Source organism: Rhinatrema bivittatum, chromosome 6, assembly GCF_901001135.1.
Source record: "Rhinatrema bivittatum chromosome 6, aRhiBiv1.1, whole genome shotgun sequence".
In the NCBI taxonomy this organism is placed as follows: Eukaryota; Metazoa; Chordata; class Amphibia; order Gymnophiona; family Rhinatrematidae; genus Rhinatrema; species Rhinatrema bivittatum.
This window is the reverse complement of record NC_042620.1, coordinates 266,836,857-266,860,901: the sequence shown is the minus strand read 5'-3', so window position 1 is coordinate 266,860,901 and position 24,045 is coordinate 266,836,857. Positions and strand designations below refer to the sequence as shown.

The 24,045-nt window shown below is 41.6% G+C and overlaps 1 long non-coding RNA gene across 1 annotated transcript in view; it reads left to right on the top strand.

Moving 5' to 3' along the window:
* Positions 1 to 24,045, top strand: part of LOC115093287 — a 120,918-nt gene that overhangs the window by 70,192 nt on the left and 26,681 nt on the right. Inside the window, exons 3-4 of the long non-coding RNA XR_003857266.1 lie at positions 18,592 to 18,728; positions 20,251 to 20,332. This is a non-coding gene — a long non-coding RNA (uncharacterized LOC115093287). The remainder of the gene's footprint in view (positions 1 to 18,591; positions 18,729 to 20,250; positions 20,333 to 24,045) is intronic.

The following is a 24,045-nucleotide window of genomic DNA, read 5'->3' as shown; positions in this document are numbered from 1 at the left end:
CTTAAGGGTCCATAGTCACAACAGAAATATTTCTTTACAGAGAGGATGGTAGAAACAATGAGTTCAAGAAAGCATGAGATAAACATGGGATTTCTGCAGGAGGGATAAGAATTGTAAGTTGAATTAGTTATGGTTGGTGTGAACATGCAGACTAGATAGGCTATAGGGTCTTTTTCTGCCATTATACCTATGTGCATATATGCCATTTTTTCACGCATAACTCCTTTGAAAATTATCTTATAAGTGTTCTATTTTCCAGCGAAAATCTGCCTGCAGAAAAAGCAGTTGCAACGTCCATGGGTATTGTACCTATGACAATTTTGAAAGGAAAATTACATGCATAGTTTACATTTGAAAATTAGGTATAAACTTTGCAGCTTGGTGGGCCATTTGAAAATTGTCCTTCATCGCCAAATGTTCATGCAACCTGATTTATGTGGGAAAAACTAGGAAGCAGTTATATAAACAGACACCGCATCTGGTAAAGTTCCATGCCTTTCCTATGTAACTATTTTCTAGTTTTTCCCTTGAGGCCATGGTTCCATGAACATAAAATAGCAAACAATATGAGAAGTACTGCAATTGAAGCAAGATAAATTAAAGAGTTTCTCAAAATGTACAACTTCTTGTACAATGAGAGGAGAATTAGAACATTATGTAAATGGATCACTAAACACAAGAGCTGTATCCGGAACAGTGTCATATCTTTCATTAGTTTTTATTTTTATTATTGCTTTTCTTTCTGTAATATACATGAATAAGCCCAGTATAGTCTTATATCTTCTATAATCTAGATATTTCTCATTCTAATATTAATTACAGTAATTTCTACTTTAGTAACTGGAGTATAAATGATCATCTGTAGCAGGTTGATCTTATTTGATTTAAGGTCTCTCTTCTTTCAAATATTGAGGGTGCTGTTTTTCAAATGTGTTTTCTGATCAAGTCACAATCCTGTAGTGAAAGAATGGCCATATATTCTTTTTTCTAACAAATCTTTTTATTTATTAAAGCAACATACACAACCATACCATTGAAAAACATCTCCAGAAAAATTTTCATAACATAGAATGCACTGAAATAATCAAACTAAACAGGGAGGTGACCTTATACCAAATAATGTGTTGTTGTGACATTTTCCCCCTCTCCTTGTCCTCCACACACCTCAGCTCCTCCCCTGCCTTCCCTCATTCAAACCTACATACACACACTCACTCCCCAATCATCCACATCCACATTAAATAATAGGGATGTGAATCGTTTTTCAACGATTAAAATTATCGTCCGATAATTTTAATATCGTCTTAAATCGTTATAGAACACAATACAATAGAAAATCTAACGATTTATCGTTAAAAATCGTTAAATTGTGTTAGTGCGCACTAACAGAAAATGTTACAAATTGACACTTTCCAGGTCATTAAAGGTCAGTTAGGAATGAATATGTATTCCTATTGGCTGGCTGCCCTCTTATCTATTGATGTTACCAAGGTTCCCACTGAGGTGATGGTTGGGGGGATGGAAATGGAAACTCAGGAACACTAACAGAAAATGATACAAAGTATTGACACTTTCCAGGTCAGTAAAGGTCAGTTAGGAATGAATATGTATTCCTATTGGCTGGCTGCCCTCTTATCTATTGATGTTACCAAGGTTCCAACTGAGGTGATGGTTGGGGGGATGGGAAATGGAAACTGTTGGTAGTTGACAAAAAAAGTAATGTGATCAGTCAATATGACTAGAACTTGTGCCCTATTCCTGATACCAGGGGTGTTGTGATCTTCCTGCACTCAGTGCCCTATCCCTGATACCAGGGGTGTTGTGATCTTCCTGCACACAGTGCCCTATCCCTATTAATACCAGGAGTGTTGTGATCTTCCTGCACACAGTGCCCTAACCCTGAAACCAGGGGTGTTGTGATCTTCCTGCACACAGTGCCCTAACCCTGACACCAGGGGTGTTGTGATCTTCCTGCACACAGTGCCCTATCCCTGATACCAGGGGTGTTGTGATCTTCCTGCACACAGTGCCCTAACCCTGATACCAGGGGCGTTGTGATCTTCCTGCATGCAGTGCCCTATCCCGCCTGCATTACTAGTGAGAGGCTGGCTTCACAGACAGGGGGGGAGCTGCCTGACCCTCACTCCTGACTTCCCCCATGTCACAGTCAGTGACTGGTGTGTGGGTGAGGGGGGGGGAGGATGGTGAGGCTGAAACAGCTTCTTCCCTCATTACTAGTGAGAGGCTGGCTTCAGACAGGGGGGAGCTGCCTGACCCTCACTCCTCCGGGGTGTTGTGATCTTCCTGCACACAGTGACCTATCCCTGATACCAGGGGTGTTGTGATCTTCCTGCATGCAGTGCCCTACCCCTATTAATACCAGGAGTGTTGTGATCTTCCTGCACACAGTGCCCTATCCCTAATACCAGGGGTGTTGTGATCTTCCTGCACACAGTGCCCTATTCCTGATACCGGGAGTGTTGTGATCTTCCTGCATGCAGTGCTCTATCCCTGATACCGGGATGTGTGCAAGAAGATCACAACACCCCCGGTAACCGGGATAGGGCACTGCATGCAGGAAGATCACAACAACCCTGGTATCAGGGATAGGGCACTGTGTGCAGGAAGATCACAACACCCCGGAGGAGTGAGGGTCAGGCAGCTCCCCCCTGTCTGTGAAGCCAGCCTCTCACTAGTAATGCAGGGAGGGAGCTGTCTCAGCCTTCACCATCCTCCCCCCCCCCTCACCCACACACCATTCACTTGCTGGGACTTGGGGGAAGGGAGGAGTGAGGGTCAGGCAGCTCCCCCCTGTCTGTGAAGCCAGCCTCTCACTAGTAATGCAGGGAGGGAGCTGTCTCACCCTTCACCATCCTCCTCCCCCCCCCCTCACCCACACACCATTCACTTGCTGGGACTTGGGGGAAGGGAGGAGTGAGGGCAGGCAGCTCCCCCTGTCTGTGAAGCCAGCCTCTCACTAATAATGCAGGGAGGGAGCTGTCTCCGCCTTCACCATCCCCCCACCCCCCACACACCATTCACTGGCTGGGACATGGGGGAGGGGAGGAGTGAGGGTCAGGAAGCTCCCCCCTTTCTGTGAAGCCAGCCTCTCACTAGTAATGCAGGGAGGGAGCTGTCTCACCCTTCACCATCCTCCTCCCCCCCCCTCACCCACACACCATTCACTGACTGGGACATGGGGGAGGGGAGGAGTGAGGGTCAGGAAGCTCCCCCCTGTCTGTGAAGCCAGCCTCTCACTAGTAATGCAGGCGGGATAGGGCACTGCATGCAGGAAGATCACAACACCCCTGGTGTCAGGGTTAGGGCACTGTGTGCAGGAAGATCACAACACTCCTGGTTTCAGGGTTTGGGCACTGTGTGCAGGAAGATCACAACACCCCTGGTTTCAGGGTTAGGGCACTGTGTGCAGGAAGATCACAATACTCCTGGTATTAATAGGCATAGGGCACTGTGTGCAGGAAGATCACAACACTCCTGGTGTCAGGGTTAGGGCACTGTGTGCAGGAAGATCACAACACCCCTGGTATCAGGGTTAGGGCACAAGTTCTAGTCACATTGACTGATCACATTACTTTTTTTGTCAAGCTACCAACTGTTTCCATTTCCCATCCCCCATATATTGTCAGTGGGAACCTTGGTAACATGAATAAATAAGAGGGCAGCCAATAGGAATACATATTCATTCCTAAACTGACCTTAACTGACCTGAAAAATGTCAAATTGTATCATTTTCTGTTAGTGCGCACTAATCGGAAAAAACAATTTTTTAACTAAAAAATCGTGCCAAACACGATTTTCTTTTCCTGCCAGATGATTTCAATCGTTAAGACGATAGGGCACACGATTCACATCCCTATTAAATAAACACAGACATCTACCGCATTTCAGCTCTCCAACCTCATCCAAATATACAATCACAACCAAGATACTGAATATCCCAATTCTTTAAGAAAATTCTCTTCATTGGCACCAAATCATAAAACATTTCCCATGCTTGTATGTAATATTTATCTACCATTTTATTTGACTTCACATGTAATCTTTGCAATTGCGTAATCTCAACCATCTTCTCCTGCCATAACACAAAAGGAGGAGGGGTACTTTCAAGTCAGTGATGCAATACACATTTGCATGCCAAAAGTAAAGCCTACTTAACAAAAGTATTGCCCATATTTACTGCTGCAGTCAAATATTGTTTACCCAGCAATAAAGAAGTCCTTTGAAAATAAATCTTAAGACCTGCTGTCTTCTGAACTGCCAAAACAATGTCTTCCCAAAAATTAAACATTTTACGACACAACAAAAAATTGTGAAGCAAGGTTCCTGAGAGATTTTATATTTCAAAAAATATCAAAGTTATCCAATCATTTTTTGTCTCTTTATATTGACTTTTTAACAATGATGTATTTATTTAAACTGCATCTCCGTGAGGCCAGCATCCGTTGACAATTTGTGGGCCTCTAGGAGCACTACGGCCACATATTTTTCAGTAGTGCTAAGCATTTTTCCTGGCAATCTCTTCATCTTTTCTTTTTTCTAGAATCATATATAACCATATATGGGGGCAAAAATCTATATAAGGTAAGTCCAGGCCATTTTGAATTTAGGAAGTGTCCTCCCACCTGGCCCCATCATCTGTACCTCAGCTTTGAATGGGGTAGGTCAGGGGTGACATGCTTGATGGTGGGGTACAGGAGGCTTCAACTTTGTTGCCAGGGTGAGAGTGAGGGCGCACTACTTTGATGTTGAGCTGGGTGAAGGAGATCTTAACGGTGCTAATAAGGCCAATGTGTTGCTGATGGCAGTATTATCTCAGCACAATCTCCTGCAAAACATTGGCTTTAACACCCTTTAGAAGTGGGTCTTAACTTAGTATTTTGCAGATGGTAATGTCTTCATTAAACTCCTTAAGCAACTTACTTCATTGGCCCTTCAGTGTTGAATTCTAGTGGAATGAGACCCAGTATAATTACTATCATCTCCCTTAACCATATAACACAACATTCACTTATGGCATATTGAATCCTTGACACACTTAACGGCTTGCACACACCTTGTGTATTCCGGGCACCAAATTGTAAACAATATCTCAAAAAATGCTGGTACACCTGGTTTCTTCTTTAGATATTTGATAATAGCTATTATCTCACAACAAGACTATGTAATTTTGTAGGACCACTACTCATGGGGTCAAGGTATTTTATCAGACTCTTATATGGTTTTAGGTCCAATTTACTTTATATATATTTTTTTGTAATTTTTTTCTAATTTTTGTTTTTACTTTCCATCACACTGATGAGAGCTCCAAAGACCACATTTAAAGTTAAAGTCAATTAAAAGTCACTCTTTTCAATCCCAATATCAAATGATTCAGCAGTGATACTCATCTGCACAGCCCAACACGATCGTGTTTCGGACCCCCACTCTTAAGGTCCTGCTTCAGGGGAAAAAACTTCGCCTTGAAAGGCCTTTCAAGGTGATTCCAAGCCGGGATCGCGTCTACATTAATGGATAGATACAACTATTGAGATGAGTATATTGGTCGTCTGATGATTGCCCTGGGAGTGTCACGGAACAAAGATGGAAGTTTTTTCCCCTGAAGCAGGACCTTAAGAGTGGGGGTCCGAAACGCGATCGTGTTGGGCTGTGCAGATGAGTATCACTGCTGAATCATTTGATATTGGGATTGAAAAAAGTGACACTTAATTGACTTTAACTTTAAATGTGGTCTTTGGAGCTCTCATCAGTGTGATGGAAAGTAAAAACAAAAATTAGAAAAAAATTACAAAAAAATATATATAAAGTAAATTGGACCTAAAACCATATAAGAGTCTGGTAAAATACCTTGACCCCATGAGTAGTGGTCCTACAAAATTACATAGTTTTGTTGTGAGATAATAGCTATTATCAAATATCTAAAGAAGAAACCAGGTGTACCAGCATTTTTTGAGATATTGAATCCTTGCCCAGAATTCCCTTATCTTTGGACATATCCTAAAGTTCTGTGCATGGGAGTTTTCTTTCCCCACATGTTCTCCAATTCTTATCACTAAAAAGGTTATCCATATATTTTTAACCAATAGAATAACCCAATATCTATTTCGTATTTTCAAGTAGGAATGAGCAGTCATTTCTAAATGAAAATGATCTAAAAAAGAAACAAAATTTCACATTTTGCTTGTGTCATTTTGTGTGTTTTATTTGCTAATAGTATATGCTATTTGAAAATATCATGCCCTAAAAAATGAAACAAATCAAGCAAAATACATTTAAAAACTGAAATGAGAAAAAGAAAAGAAAAATGAAATGAAAGAAGACACATGAAACAAACAAAAAATTTCAGCTTGCACACTTCCATTTTGTATGGGAATTCCTTCCCATATGAGAATTGCATGGGAGAATATGATGTGTTTCTTTATTCAATTTCTTGCACAATAGATCACTGAAATCCCAGCATGTCACAACAAAAATCCATGACTTTGGGTATGACTGTTACTGAAAATCTATTCCATTTTTTTCTTTGGAGATCTCATATTCTAATTCCCTATTTCATACTTATTAATTGAAGCTGCATAGACTGAGGTTTTTCAAATTGTAAGACTTTGGACATTTTTATGATGTTTTACATTTATACAACTGTTGCTGTATGAGAAAAGTAGTAATCAGTTTAATATAAAAATCATTGAAGAGAAGAGTTTCATCCAGAGTATGTACTAAGGATGTGCAAAGGCAAAATTTTCATTTTGGTTCATTTCATTTCATAGTTCACCTCCATTCATTTCATTAGTTTTAAACAAACAAACAAACAATAAACTTGTGTTTATTCATTTGTTCTTTTGTTTACCATCAAAGTCAATGGGGGAAGCAATACAGCTTATTTTGAGTTTCAAAATTGGGGATTTCTAATCAATTATAGTGAAACCTATGGGTATACAACATTAGAAGGAGGAAGAAAGCTCCAATGCATCAAGACTCTCTTCAAATTGGCACTAAAAGTGGCATGAAGAACATCAAGAACCTACGATTGGGGAAAATGCTTCCAGTTGTGGCAGGAGTTCTCCAAGACACCGTTACAAGAACAAAGCAGCAGCAAGAGTGTTACGAACACCCCAAGGCTTCAAAAGAAGGCAACAATAACAGTGGCATGAGCCCAGAAGGGGAGCACGAGAGAGGCAAAGTAGCACCAAGAATAACATAAATAACTTAAGGAACCATGATGGGGGAATAAAGCAGGAAAGGTCCCAGACACCGATGGAGGGACACAGCAGCATAAAGAGTGGCATGAAGAATCCAAGACATCATGAAAGGTGCAAAGCAACCACCCACAGTGGCAAGAATCCCCCATGGTATAGAATCTAAGGTTTGGCAGCCAGGCAGAATGGCAGCAAGATCCCCAAGGTGTAAAGACTGTATGTGGCAGAAAGGCTGAGTGGCAGAGAGACCCCCCTTCCCCCCAAGTTTATTCATTTATTTTCCACCATCTTTTTTTCTGCTATTTCTACAAATTTCAACACGGAGTACAGAAGCACACACATAATAAAATACATAAAACATACATTAAAATAAAATTAAATACATTGTAAAACAAAAATATATCTTAAACGGTGCTAATCCAAAATAAACTGCACCTAAATCACTTCTATTACACCCTACCTAGATAATGCCTCTTGATCTTCTTTCTGAATTTCAAATGATCTATCTCATTTCACAGTTCAAATGACAATGGGTTCCATAATGATGGATCAGTCATAGAATAAGCTTTTCCTCTAGTGTTTATTAAGTGAAATGCAGATGGTGGGGGAGCTAAAAGAAGTTTCTGAGAATCAGACCTCAGGGACCATCCAGGAATATACCAGTGTATTCTATCAGACAAACACAGATCTTCTGATTTATGGACCAAAGTATATTTATATATTTGTTGTAGCATAAGTGATATAGCAGCAAATTAAATGCAGAATGGCAGAAAGACCCCAAGGTGTAGAGAGAGGGCTATGGCAACAAGACACCCAAGGTGGTACATCAGGTGCATGGTAGCTAAGCAGAGTGGCAGCATGATCCCAAGGTATAATATTATGGGCATGACAGGTAGGCAGTGACAGAAAGACCTCCAATTGCTTTTAATCTACTTGCCACTCACATGGAAATTCTGGAAAGCCCAGCAAAGCCAGATTGATTTTCAAAAAGATAGATTTTTCCATTAACTACTCTGGCATCAGCCATGAATGATGAAGGCTCAGGAGGTCCCCTGCCATTGAGAAGACATGTTCACTGAACATACTGGTTGATAGTCAGTAAATATAATTCTGAGCCACCTTTGTCAGATCTGGCCAGACGGTGGACTTGTGTGTCCAATAAGCAACTGCATCTGTGCCTATGACCTCAATGGACTTTCTTAGATGGTGTGACACAGAAATTTCTGATAGTTTTCTTTTCTGGGGTGTGGCAAAGGTCTCTCTTGCCAGCTGCTTTAGCTATGGCATGTGTCAGGAGCAATTTATTTATTATTTATTTAATTAAAGCTTTTTTTATACCGACTTTCGTGATACAAATCAAATCAAATCAGTTTACATGGAACAAAGATCTTAACAATAACATTAACCATCCATAATAAACATTAACTAGAAGGAGAAGAAAAGTTACAGTAAAACAAGGGAAGGCAACTGGGGACTGGAAAAACAGAGGGGAAGTTAGATAACTAAATACAATTATACAAATGGTACCCGTAATGGAGAAGGTTTTCATGGGTAATGATTCAGATGGACTGAATCAAATCACGGTGAACCTAGAAGATGTGGTAGGCCTGATTGACAAACTGAAGAGTAGTAAATCACCTGGACCGGATGGTATACACCCCAGAGTTCTGAAGGAACTAAAAAATGAAATTTCAGACCTATTAGTAAAAATTTGTAACTTATCATTAAAATCATCCATTGTACCTGAAGACTGGAGGATAGCAAATGTAACCCCAATATTTAAAAAGGGCTCCAGGGGCGATCCGGGAAACTACAGACCGGTTAGCCTGACTTAAGTGCCAGGAAAAATAGTGGAAAGTGTTCTAAACATCAAAATCACAGAACATATAGAAAGACATGGTTTAATGGAACAAAGTCAGCATGGCTTTACCCAGGGCAAGTCTTGCCTCACAAATCTGCTTCACTTTTTTGAAGGAGTTAATAAACATGTGGATAAAGGTGAATTGGTAGATATAGTATACTTGGATTTTCAGAAGGCGTTTGACAAAGTTCCTCATGAGAGGCTTCTAGGAAAAGTAAAAAGTCATGGGATAGGTGGCGATGTCCTTTCGTGGATTGCAAACTGGCTAAAAGACAGGAAACAGAGAGTAGGATTAAATGGGCAATTTTCTCAGTGGAAGGGAGTGGACAGTAGAGTGCCTCAGGGATCTGTATTGGGACCCTTACTGTTCAATATATTTATAAATGATCTGGAAAGAAATACGACGAGTGAGATAATCAAATTTGCAGATGACACAAAATTGTTCAGAGTAGTTAAATCACAAGCAGATTGTGATAAATTGCAGGAAGACCTTGTGAGACTGGAAAATTGGGCATCCAAATGGCAGATGAAATTTAATGTGGATAAGTGCAAGGTGATGCATATAGGGAAAAATAACCCATGCTATAATTACACAATGTTGGGTTCCATATTAGGTGCTACAACCCAAGAAAGAGATCTAGGTGTCATAGTGGATAACACATTGAAATCGTCGGTGCAGTGTGCTGCGGCAGTCAAAAAAGCAAACGGAATGTTGGGAATTATTAGAAAAGGAATGGTGAATAAAACGGAAAATGTCATAATGCCTCTGTATCGCTCCATGGTGAGACCGCACCTTGAATACTGTGTACAATTCTGGTCGCCGCATCTCAAAAAAGATATAATTGCGATGGAGAAGGTACAGAGAAGGGCTACAAAAATGATAAGGGGAATGGAACAACTCCCCTATGAGGAAAGACTAAAGAGGTTAGGACTTTTCAGCTTGGAGAAGAGAAGACGACTGAGGGGGGATATGATAGAGGTGTTTAAAATCATGAGAGGTCTAGAACGGGTAGATGTGAATCGGTTATTTACTCTTTCGGATAGTAGAAAGACTAGGGGGCACTCCATGAAGTTAGCATGGGGCACATTTAAAACTAATCGGAGAAAGTTCTTTTTTACTCAACGCACAATTAAACTCTGGAATTTGTTGCCGGAGAATGTGGTTAGTGCAGTTAGTATAGCTGTGTTTAAAAAAGGATTGGATAAGTTCTTAGAGGAGAAGTCCATTACCTGCTATTAAGTTCACTTAGAGAATAGCCACTGCCATTAGCAATGGTTACATGGAATAGACTTAGTTTTTGGGTACTTGCCAGGTTCTTATGGCCTGGATTGGCCACTGTTGGAAACAGGATGCTGGGCTTCATGGACCCTTGGTCTGACCCAGTATGGCATTTTCTTATGTTCTTAATCTCGGGGGGTCTACAATTAGTCTGCGTCATGGCTATGCCATAGTAGTGAAAGTATAGGCTCATGAGAAAGCTTGACCGAACAACCATGTCTTAAGTTTTTTTTTTAAAGTCAGAAGACAGGATTCCTGTAGTAGGTTTGGGGGGATAGAATTCCAGATAGAAGGACCAGCTGTCGAAAATGCCCGTTCTCTGAAAGTTGATCGGTGAACAGCTTTATTTGGTGGGGCGTGTAGAGATCCCTTATAGGCTTCCCTAATAGGTCTGGCTGTGATGTGTAGTTTGAGAGGAAATTGCAGGTCAAGAGGGACCTGATGGTGAATGCTTTTGTGAATAATTGTGAGTGATTTGGTAGGGATTCTGAAATTCACTGGGAGCCAATGCAGGTCCTTGAGTATGGGTGTGATGTGATCTCTCCTTTTAGTGTTCATCAGGATTCTCGCCGCTGCATTTTGGAGCATCTGGAGGGGTTTTATGGTAGATGCTGGGAGTCCTAGTTCTGTGCAGGTAATATGGCTTTGGTGTACTGAGGTGGGGAAGGAAATGCTAGCTGACAGGGAGCACCTATGCTCATACTACTCTCTAGGGTGGCCACTCTTTTCTGCACGACATCCCCACTGTGCCTCTACTCCTGTTTACATACCCTAGCTGCCAGTATCTCCTTCATATATGTTAGACCTGGGACTGGAAGGAGAGACTCCCTTTCATACTTGAATCACAAACTGTGGGAAGCATGTAAATACTGTTTTCTGTCAATGTTTTCAGTCTCATTTGCATCTGCTGCTGCAAAGAGTCAATATACTGCAACACCTCTGCTTCCATTCCTTCTAACTCTTGGAAACCCTCAAAACCTTTTCTCCAGAATATTTACTATGGGAATGACCCTGCCCTGGGTGGCACTTCTGGATCTCAAATATTCTATGGCATCCTTGAAGGGGTTCAGGATTAATATCAGCTGACTCATCACTACCCAATCATGATGCCCCAGGAGGTGATCCATACCTAATAGGGATATGAATCGTTTTTTGATGATTTAAAACAATCGTCAGATATATTTTAAATTGTCAAAAATCGTTAGAGCCGCGATACAATAGCAATTCCCCCGATTTATCGTCAAAAAATCATAAATCGGGGGAGGGCGGGAAAACCGGCACACCAAAAAAAACCCTAAAACCCACCCCAAACCTTTAAACAAATCCCCCACCCTCCTGAACCCCCCCAAAATGTTTTAAATTACCTGGGGTCCAGTGGGGGGTCCCGGAGCGATCTCCCGCTCTCTGGCCACGGCTGCGTTAAGAGAAATGGTGCCGGTGGCCCTTTGCCCTTATCATGTGACAGGGCAAAGGTAGCGCCGGCGCCATTTTGGTTCCTGGCTTCCGACGTCACGCGTGCAGGAGATCACCCCCGGACCCCCGCTGGACCCCCAGGGACTTTTGGCCAGCTTGGGGGGGCCTCCTGACCCTCACAAGACTTGCCAAAAGTCTAGCGGGGGTCCGGGAGCGACCTCCTGCCCGCGGGCCGTATTGCCAATATTCAAAATGGCGCCAGCGCTACCTTTGCCCTCACTATGTCTTACGGGCGACGGTCCGTATGACGGTACAAAATTGGATCGCGTACTCCCTGACCATTTGTGGTCCCTTGCAGATCCTTAGTTCTTCCACAGAGTTCTGCTTCTCAAAAACAAGCCAGAACTGGCATAAGTATTCCGGAAGACTCTGAAGCAATGGGTCATCTCTTTCCTACAAAGGGGAGGCCCAATCTAGGGCTGTGCCACCAAGCAGTGAAAGCATGTATGTGATCTTGGTGCGGGCAGTGGAGAACAATGTCAGCTGTTGTTTGAAGCACATGCAGCCCTGCCATGGTGGGAGATGCTGGTCTAGGAGGAGGTACCATCACAGGCGGGGCCTGTATTGCTGCTAAGTCCTCTGTGAGGATGGCTAGTCTCTCAAGGAGCCCTGTGACCCGACTGAGGACACTTTGTTGCTGCTGAATCCATTGAGCCTGGCCCAGAATGACTTGGAGCGAGCTGAGATCTTCTGGGTCCATTTCTTCAACAAATTGTAATGCCTATTGTTAATGTGGACCCATGGTACTGAGGGGTGGTTGGCACTATCTAGTGAGCAAGCTGACTAGTCTGCCCCGTCAGTTGGCAGAGAAGCCGTGTCGTGCGACAGTCTGGAACTTTGCCTATACCAGCCCCATTCTCCGTGGGTTGAGCCCGTGGATACCAGGGGCCAGCAGGACTTAGGTGGGTCCCTAGGAAAATCTAAAGACATAGTCTGGGCAGATGAGAGTCGAGGCAGGAAGTGATCAGCAAGGATTGAAGATGATCCAAAGGTCAGGGAAGTGGCAAACAGCCCATTGAGGAACAGGCCAAGATCGAGGCAAGCAGCAGAGATATGAGGTGAGGTCCAAAGCAGGGGTCAGGCAAGGCAGCAGTCAAGGAAAGTCAAAAATACAAGCTGAAGTCAAATCAGAGAAACAAGCCAAGGGAAGCAGACAAGGAACATACAGACAACAGACAAACAGAGAACAACAAAGTAAGAAAGCAAGGCAAGAAGAACTAGGAACAAACAAGGACAATGGCAAGGACACAGAAGTAGAAACATGCACTGGGACAATAAGGAAGCCAGGAGACTGGTTGCTGAGTCAAGGTGCAGAGATCTGAAGAGCCCTTATATAGAGCTATTGCCAGTAGGGATGTGAATCGTATTTCTGACGATTGAAAATATCGTACGAGGGTACTGGATGGCCCGCACCATTTTTAAAGATGGCGCTGGCCATCCATTACTCCTACCATGTGACAGGGGCCGGCCAATGGCACGGATACCCTGTCACATTGTAAGGGCAAAGGGCCATCGGCGCCATTTTTATTAGTGGCAGCCGACGGCCCAAGAGCGGGAGATCGCTCCTGGGACCCCCACTGGACCACCAGGTAATTTTAAAACATTTTGGGGGGGTCGGAAGGTTGGGGGAAGCTAAGGGAGCAGTTTAAAGGGTCGGGGTGTTTTTTTTTTTTTTTCAGCTCGGGCGCAGCCGATAAAAAAAAACCCATTCGGACTGCACGAAGGAAAATTCACATCCCTAATTTCCAGTGATGTCATCCTTGAGTGCTGCTGTGTTTCCAGCTGTGGGCCCTAAGTGGTTATGTGTTACTAACAGTTTGAGGCATTTTTTTTTGGTAGTATGCACTGTATTTCTATCTAATTTACATTTAGAATAGCAGACAAGCATTAATACATTCTTTATCTGATAATTTTAAGTAATTTTGGGAGAAAAGGTGTAACTAAGCGGTTATAAAGGAAAAGAAAAACAAAGTTTTTTATCAATTGAAAAGTTCGAGATCCATCAGAGATGTATTATCCATCTTCTGAACCCAGTACAGGAGCCACTTGGGTATGTGTGTCCAGGAACGCATGAAGTTGCAAAGGTTCAAAAAAGATGTGTTTAAAATTTAAGTAATTCACCACACACTTACAAGGATATTTCAAAAGGAACTTGCCCCCTCTGGTTAATACCTCTGGTCGCATAGTAATACATTTCTTCCTCCTTTCTTGAGAAGCTCTGGATAAATCTGGATACATCCATATTTTTTCACCGTGAAATTGTAATAAACGATTACTCATAAACAAACGCAATACTATATCACAATCAGTTAGGAGCGCAAAAGATACTAAAAGCGTCACTCTTCTTCTAATTGCAGTATCTATTGACAACTCCAGTACTTCCGTCAGATTTAATGAAACATCTGCTGGCTGATCCCTACTTGAAATATCTTCCTTAAAAGGAAGACAGTATAATCTTTGAGATCACCGGTAGCGCTTCAGATGACATTTTCAAAATATGAATAAGATAAGTTTTAAATATCTCAAATGATGAAATCAATTTCACATAGGGAAAATTGAGAACCCGTAGATTCAGAAATTTCAAAGAATTTTCAATATTTTCCAATTTCTTTGCGTTCACAACATCTGATTGAACTATTTATTTATTTATTTATTTACTTATTTAAAGTCTTTTCTATACCGTCGTTAAGCGGGTGCCATCACAACAGTTCACAATAGGGCACAAAAACTATGTGTTAGATCCAGTATCTGGAATTCTAAATTCTTAAACAGGTGCCATTAATTTACTGTAACATAGTTTCATAAAAAAAAATATAATTTGGTGAGTGTTATAAGTCATGTCCAGTTTCCTCTTACTAGGTTATGAGATATCGTACTACTTTATTTTGATTCTTTGTTGTTTAAAAAGAAAGAATAGTTTAGGATAAAGTATTGAGAGGCACACACTTAAAGAAACAAGGTGTGTGAGTGTGAGCTAGGCTGACTCCAACCAAAATTTCCCTGTTTTTCTGTTCTCAATTCTCTTTGTGGTATGCTTGCTTAAATAGCCATGTTTTTAAACTTTTTTTGAAGGTTTTGATGTTACTTTGTAGTCTGATTTCTAATGGTATATTGTTCCATATTGTGGGTCCTGCTAGAGATAGGGCCCTATCCCTAACCTGTGTTAGTCTGGTCGTTTTTACTGAGGGAATAGTTAGCAGTGCTTTGTTTGCTGATCTCAGATTTCTGTGGGGGGGGTATGTACACGTAGGGCTGTGTTCAGCCACTCCGCTTTTTCGTCGTGTATTAATTTATGTATGGTGCATAAAGTCTTGAATTGTATTCTTTGTTCAACGGGTAACCAGTGTAGTTCTATTAAGGTTTCGGTGATATGGTCTCTTTTGCTTTTTCCAGTTAAAATTCTTGCCGCTGTATCTACCCAAGATCGACCCAAGATTCCAACTGCTCCAACTTTGTATTTTGTGAGGAAATTGTATTTTCAATATCAAGAAAAATCGATTTGAATCAAGGGTAATTTTTGTCAAATTTGAAATTGCAGTTTCCAATGACTTTAAAGCAGACCATATGGAATCCATGGTAATCACTTCTGGCTTTACCAGGGGGGAATAAGGCAACTGCGGCGGTCCTGGGCTCCACTTCACCTGCTCCTGCCTGACCTCTCGTCCCCAAATTGTTAGCTCCTTCCAAAATAAGAGAGTCCCTGGTTGTAGTATAGGGAGTAAGCCTTACCGACGGTAGAAACCCAGCATTAATACCTGGTATATCCATTCTGCTGCTTTCAGCAGGAATTTCAAACAGCAATTTTCTTTTCTCCTCCTCTCTGGGGCCCACATTAGCTGTTGAAATGCTCTTAGATTGGGGTGGAGAGGGAGTTCTCGGTGTGCCGGGACTTAAGGATATCACTTTGGCCAGTAGCGCAGACACCCGCTCCATGTCAGTGTCCACAGCGGCTCTCTCCACTGGCACTGGCTCCAATGGCGTCGCGAAGAAGGAATCAGTCCTCGGCTGAAACGACTCCGGTAAGGGAGAGGAAGTAGAATCTCCCTTACTTTCGCTTTGCGCTTAGTGTGAGGCATTCTGCTGGAGGTAATAAGAATTTTAGGATTGCGCTCGGAGAGAACCTTTTCCACCCACATCTCAAACGGCGGCCATCTTTTCTATTGCTAGTTTCATTTGATTTTACCTGTATTATCTATATTTGTACAACAGGTATTTCTTGTTGTAAATATTGAAAATGCTTCAAAATAAAAAATTATAAAAAGAATAGCAGACATGCAGTCAAGTATTACATAAGAACCTAAGAGGTGAATTTTAGAAGCCGGGCGTGTACATTAATTAGGGGATGCGCAAATAAGGTGAGCTTGTGCACATCGAATGGATTTTAAAAGCCACCCAGATATACACATATCTCCCACTGTGTGCACATCTCTAAAGATTTCAAAAGGGGCGGGGCATGAGCATGGTCTGAGTGGGACATGGATGTTTCGGGCTGTGAACCAGAGATGTGCATGTAAATACTTATGCACCCCAGTGCGCACTGAGGTCCCCTGCCACGTAACTTTACTTCTGCTATGGATGATGTATACATTAAAAATTAAAGAAAACTAGGCAGCTCTGCGGGGTTTTAAAGGAGGGGGATAACTGAGGGGAGGTGAAGGCTATTAAACTAGGGGCTGTTGGAGACCTATCTCTTAACTGGGCGAACTGGGGATGAACTGGTAAAACTGGGAATGGTGTTGGCGTGCACCCCCTTTTAAAATTGCCCGATTTACGCAGAAGTGGGATTTGCGCACCCATCTGCACACCCATTTAAAATTCGACACACATGTGAATGCGGCAGGCTATTTTAAAGCATGTGTGCATATGCCAAGGGGTTCTGTTGCCCTTCTAGAAAATCACGAGAAGCTGAAGTGGTTGGTGATGAAAATAGCCTTGTTATACATATCTGCCTAGGTTTTTCCTAATAAACTTGATTTGTTGTGTAATATGCTTTGAAGTTCCAAAAGGTGGAATATATAAAGCAAATACATAAATAAATAAAAATAATGCAGAGCCTCTTAAGAAGAAATGAGGTGATAAGGCTAGAGTGTCAAAGGCCTGATTTACAGGGATGGTAACTTTCAAACCAGCATGCATGTGCACTTTGGTGTGCACCCAAATACGCGGCCATTTTATAAATTGCATGCACATATGTGTGCACATTATTAAATAGCCTGGCCACGCAAGTGTGCTCAATTCTAAGTGGGCGTGTGCCTAGGCATGCAAATCCTGATTCTTTCATGTTAGTCAGGGTAGTTTATAATGGGCGCACATCCATGTCATTGCCAGTTTCACCATCATTTTGTCCACCAGTTTGACCAGTGTTCAGCTAGGTCCTCCAAACTCCCTTAGGGGTAGGTTTTCAAAGCGTTACGCACAAAACTTACGTGTGTAACCCTGAAAACCTGCGTACATTTGTGCGCACCAGGTAGCGCGCAGAAATGTACCCCTTGTGTGCTTCTCTTAAAATCTACCCCTAAGTTTTAAAGCCTGCATTTCCCCCAGTTACCCCAGACCTTTTAAACCCCTCCAAAATGGGTGCTTTTTGGTGTTTTACTCTTACACCCCCTCCATAGCATAAGTAAAGTTACACAGCAGGGTTGCTAAGCACACACTGGGACATGTAAGTATTTACGTGCACATCTCTTGGCCACACCCTGAAATATCCACACCCCACTCAGACCACACCCCTTTTTGAAAGTGAGCAAGATGTGCATACAGCAGGAGATATGCAAGCTTTAAAAATTCGGGTAGCTTTTAAAACTTGGTGGCCACCTGCAAACCCAACTTGTGTGCAGATCTCCTGGTTTTGGCAGGTGCCAGGCTTTTAAAATCTACCATTAAGCCTTCTGCTCTACAGACACAGAATGAGAATAAATCAGGCCCCAAGTCTTTAAAGCAAAGGGATCTGTCTTGATAGTAGCCCTCTGTTCCTTTGATGCAGGTTTTGCTAAAAATACTATTTCTTTTCCATGACTGATGGAGAGTTACCTCCACCATTCCAAGAAGTAGAATCTGAATGTTAGAGCATGTTTTCTGACTCTCCAAGTTATCTTCCTTTTCCCAGAGGTCATCAAACGTTTTGTCTTGCATCTTCATGTTTTTATAAAATCTTGCAATGAAATCTATTTGCTCAGTGACAAGTTCTTTGACTTCACTTCTCAAGTCTGCAACCAGTATTGAGAAATTAACTATTTAACTTGAGCTCCTGCAAGAGAGAAGTAATATCTGCTTTTGTTACTGGTTAATCAAGATCTTTAGGATTCCCTGATCCCTCATTCACTAGCCCAACATAAGCCATCGTGAGTACTTGGTTTAGGGAGGACTGTGAATCTCTGGTATACGTTGCAAGTGCTGATGCATGTAATGATTTCTGCTCTGCTCCCCTCGATCTCAGGATAGTGAGAGAATTTAAACTAGAATTAAAAGTGGCTCTTCTTTGCATAAGAGTTCTTGCTATGGTACAGTATCAGACTGGTAGACTGTTCCTTGCGGACTAAACTTGACTTTTCTCTGTCTACTAATTTGCCAAAACCTGTCTCCCTACTTTTGGATAGCTTGCTCTTAGGTTCTTTTGATGTGTATCACTTGGGATTTCTTTACCCCTTTCCCAGCCCACAAGATGAGTATGGCACCCTCACCTACTTAGGTATATCCTCCTTGTTTAAAAGTTTTAAAACGCGGGATTTTTTTCTTTACTGATTGTTTTTTCAAATTTTGTTTAGGGAAAAGAGGTGTTATCAAGAGTGGCAGGAGATCAGAAAAGTGAAAATACTCCAGGGGTTTTCATTTTCAAACATCTGCATGTATTTTACCCTATGACGGACCCAACAGGTCCAAACAGCAAGTGGAAAGTCAGAAGGTATGTTTTTACCCGTGGACCTTGCTGGTTGGATTTTCAGAGACAAACTGAAAATTGTGCCCAGAATGTTCATCTATGCCTCCGGTCATTTATGCCAATCTATCGCAGCCCTTATTTGCTTTTATAATTTGCATTCACTGCAGTTAATTTTTCAAGCTGTGAAGAAAATGTGGCCTTCACAATCTTAACTCACCTCTGAGAATTTAGAAGTCAGTTTTCAAAGCTTTTACACTGGTAGATAGCAGTTTATGCACTTAAATTGGCTGTCTGAATATTATCCTCCCTTAAGACAGCCACGTGCAGAGAAGGCATGGGCAGGGGTGTGCTTTGGACAGGATTGGAAACTAATGCACGTAGATTGTATTTTCAAGTCTGCATATGTTACCGATATCTTGCATAATCCATTCACCAAGAAAGGTCTGAGGGTGTTTTGTAGCTGTAGCAAGTTTCAAAGGGAAAGTATGTATATGAACCCTCCTGGCTATAATAATATGGCTTCCTCTCTCCTTTTTATTTCCCTCATTGCAGTGTTCTCTGCTTCCCTGGCACACTTAACTGCATCTTAGCCTTGCTCTGTTTCCAGCTGGATGGCTTCCCAACTCTAATATATTCAGTCTCCAAGAGCCTCTTGTTTGAAGCCACATTCCTTCTTTCTTTTTTTGCTACTCCTTTTAAAATATTCTTTATATAACCGATAGCTTACTCACTTCATATCTCTGGGCTGCCTCCAGGTGTTGGGAGCTTCGATGTTTGCCATACCTGCTCTCTCCCTTTGGACCACCGCTTGCTCAGTGATTGTTTAGAATTTATCAGCTCATGAAGATTTGAGCTGTCATCAGATTTGATGGCTCTCTAGTGTACCCCACTATCCTATTTAGAAAGTTAAACTCCTTGGTCTGTGGATTGCTGTTTTTAATTATTTAATTTCCAAATGAATAAAGATTATTCTATTCTTTTCATTTTTTCAAGAACACTTTCTCCAATAAAAAATAACTTAAAAAAAAAATAACAGTTGCAAGTCCAGTTTCGAATCACTGAGAGGAGAACAATAATAAGCCTTTCCCAGATTTTGCCTGAAAATGTTATTGATATCTGATTGGTCCACTTAGCTAGCCCTTGTGCTCTTCAACCAATCAGAATGTGATACAATTAGTTTGTCAATAAAAACTACTTTTCTAGCTGAATGGCAGCCAATTAGAGAGCTGGATCTAGGAGGCAGGATTCACTCCTAGTAAATAAAGAAACTGAGTTTTCCACTGGACAGGCAGACCATGCTGCTGCTCCTGCCTTGACTCCTTAGCAGTAATGCTTATTACTGATTCTCCCTAAGCACAGTGGTTTAGAAAACATATCCAGGAACAGGTACAGTATTACTTAATTAAACAAACCAGCAATTCCTTAAGCACGATTTGTAATCGTTGGGTTAGCACCCAGTGCACATTCTGAGTACTTCCTCCTGCTATAATAATACTAGAAGTGAAATGTTCTGTAATCATTTTGCTGTTTCTTTTTACAAATCCAGGTATCTGAACTGATCAAAGAATCACAGCTCCTAAATAAAAGGAGGTGGCTATCAGAACACCGATTTTAAGATCTCCAGAGCAGTAAGAGATGCATTTCTCTTTTTTTTGTGTGTGCCTTTACTTGAAGTCATGTGCATTTTCAAAAACTGTTAAAAGGAAAAAAAAAAGAAAGTCCATAGTTTCAAAATACAGGAAGGTCCAAAGAAGTGGCCTTATTGTGTGTTCTATGAGAGGCAGTGGGACTAGAGGCAAGGGTAGGGAATGGCTCAGTATTTTGGCAGAGTTGCAGAGCCTTTCATCTCTAGATTACTGATTTGAATGTGGATCGGGTTCCTCATGCCTGAAAGTCATTAGCATTTGGTGACAGGCATGGAAGGATTCATTGATCCCACCTCCATTTCCCAGTGGAAACACATCACAAACAAGACATTCCATACAGAACTAATGGAGCTTATAATCCAGAATGTGGGTCCATGGTCCACACATATGCATGGATCTGGAAAAAATCACCCCTGTCAGAATCCTCATATTGCTCATGCTCTGTCCTGAAAGTTTGGTGCAGATAGGACATCTAACACTAGAAATGTGCCTTCCTTTGAAAACAAAATGATAGAAAAGCAAACAACAACACTGAATTTTGTTTGTTTTTTCTTCTTTAGTATGAATTAAATGGTTTTAATGCATGCTAAAATCACATTGTGCTTGTCAAAACCATTTAACACGTTCTAAAGCGGGAAGACAAAACAAAATAATAAAAACTTGCAACAAATCACATCGAAAACACCATCCAACGAAATGAAAACAAAATTGTCCCCCGCAGACCCCTACCAAATACAGGACTTATTAGGGACCCCCCTTGTTTTGACTCTCAAAGATTGCATGGTGTGTGTGGTATCTGTTCAGTGAATAAATGAAAGACTTCAGTTTCTAATACTTTCAATCAGAAAATGTTCACAGGCACTACTTTCTGTATGATTACTTTATAAAAATTAAAACAGGGCAGCAGTTAATCAGAGGCGCTCATACTACTGTTAAAAATGAGCCTACGTCCCTGTTAGCTTTGAAAATGTGGGGGCAAACATGCTAAAGCAAGAGTAGAGAAGGTGCCTCTATTGGTTGAGAAATGCAGGACTTAGACTGCAGTTTTGATGCAACATTCAGGAAACTATTTTATTTATTTATTTTATTTAAAATCCTTTCTATACCGTCGTTAAGCTAGTTGCCGTCACAACGGTTCACAATAAGGCACATAATTTAAAACTTAAATGTGCTGAGTTATATTAAACAGGTGCCATCAAATACTATAACATAGTTTCATATTAAATAGTATTCAGATGATGAGCAGGTATAATTTTAAAAGAATGAGGTTAGTGGACAAAATATCCCTAAAATGAATCCTACCCTTCCTCTCTCTATTCTCCTCTTTGCGCTGCTTTTTTTTTTTTTGTTGGAAATGCTCATGTGTACCACTAGGCCCAGTTAGTTGACCTCTCCTTTCCCATTTATGCCCCCACCCTCTTCCAACTCTTTTACCATCCCTCCCTGGGACCCCTCTTAATTTATCTTGTATCTTAAACATACCCCTTCATCATCAGCAAGGTGACAGCAGCAAATGTTCACAATGGGGCAGATTTTAATACCTACGCGCGGGCGTACATTTGTGCACGCAACCCGGCGCATGCAAAGCTACGCCCGATTTTATAACTTGCGCTCGCATGTTATAAAATCCAGGGTCGGCGCGCGCGCAAGGCGATGCACAATAGTGCACCTTGGGCGCGCCCAACCCTTGGGGAGCCCTGCTGGCTTTCCCCGTTCCCTCCAAGGCCGCTCCGAAATCAGAGCGGCCTTGGAGGGAACTTTCCTTCTTTCCCCCCCCCCCACCTTCCCCTCCCTGCCCCTCCCTAACCTGCCTCTAGCCCTACCTAAACCCCCCCCCCCCCAACCTTTATTTTATAAGTTGCGCCTTCCTCCAGGCAGGCTTAGGTTGCGGCACACGATCCCCCAGCCCAGTGGCCGTACGGAGATCTCTGACCACGCCCCTTTTGAAAATAGGCCCAGCGCTCATAACCCCCCCTACATGCGTAAATCCATCTGGATTTACACACGTAAGTCTTTTAAAATGTGCTCCAATATTTTCATATTTTGTACATATAACAGTAAATCATGTTACAGAAAAAAAACAACTTGGTGACCTTCTTAAAGTCCTCGTGCTGCCTTATTGATTATAAATCTTTATGGCACTGATGGTTATATACAAGCATCGCCATCTACTTGACCTGTTCACAGCCTGCTGGTCACAAGCCGACTACCAGCAGCTTGCCAGACAGGATCCAGCCTCCTCTTGTTGACAGGAGCCTGCTGTACAATACTGGCTACATCTTAACTTGTGGTATTTCCCTATGAAGCATCAAGCTCTTGCTGTTCACCTGTCACATCCCCCAAGCTGTCACTTCAGGAGATGAAAGCAAATACTGTATCTGATTGACTCAGTCTATACAAGGAAGATAATTTTCAAAGACAGGCAAGTCTGCAAGTACTTTTTACCCACAGACTTTTCACAAATTTTCAAAGCAGAAGTATGCATAAACTTTAGTTTTGAAAATTCTCAGCCTCCACCATCTCTGTTGGCAGGTTATTTCAGACTTTTTCATCTTAGCCTTTGGTGCCGAAAAATTCCATACTTAATCCAACACTCAGGTCTAGAGTTTCCAAGTCTGTCCTGAAAAAAAAAAACATTCACCCCGCTAACAGGAATCTGTTCCCCAACACCCCAAGGTCCTCAAATACCCTGAACCTCAGCTCCTAGACCTTGTACTCTGCTTACTTCAGCTTTCCTATTATCTGCAGCTAGAAGAAAGCAACAGTGGGAAGGATGCAAGTGAGAACTTTACAGACCTCACCATTCATTTAATGCAAACACGTTCCTAGCTCCAAAACCCACAGATATAACCCTGGACCCTACATTACAATATTCAATCCAAAGCTACAGATTCATCACCACGAATAAAGCAAAAGGGAGGGAAGTCACTATAAAAATATAAATACAAATAAAAGTTAAAAAGGAGGCTGAAGTCTCTATGTCCCTTGTAAATTCAATATTTTCTATGATTTCTTTCCATCAAGCTTCGCTGAGTCCCAGGTGTATTCTGATAAATTATTATGAAAGTAGTATTAGGCCGCTGAAGTCTCCATATTGAAATTCAGACCTTCAGGAGAAAATTTTCAAAATGTTCGTATTGGAGCAAAGTCCATGAGCACTTTGTACCTGTGGACATTGCACCAGTTTTCTATGAAAAGATGCACATGTACTTTCAGTCTGAAAATGTGGGAAAAGTACATCTGTGGGAAATAATACATGTAGAGTTCAAAATGTAATCTACATGCATTTAAAAGGAACATCTCCTCTAAATGCACTTATCTTTAGCCACTTTAAATCTCTCTCTCTCTCTGTCTGTATATATACTGTTATTTTTTATATATTAGTTCTCCAGCTATTTAAGGTGGCTTCCATGGTTTTGATTTGTCCACAAAGTTATGTAGAAGAACAACAGCAGCATGGGACATCTGCCAGTTGTCAGTTTTTGTAAGTTCGTTCTTCGTAGGCAGTTCTAAAAATGTTGGAAGTCATTCATCCAAAAGGACACAGGATTCGGGTCCTCTGTCTTCTCCATAAAACCTATTATTCTTACATAAGAAAACATAAGAACATAAGAAAATGCCATACTGGGTCAGACCAAGGGTCCATCAAGCCCAGCATCCTGTTTCCAACAGTGGCCAATCCAGGCCATAAGAAC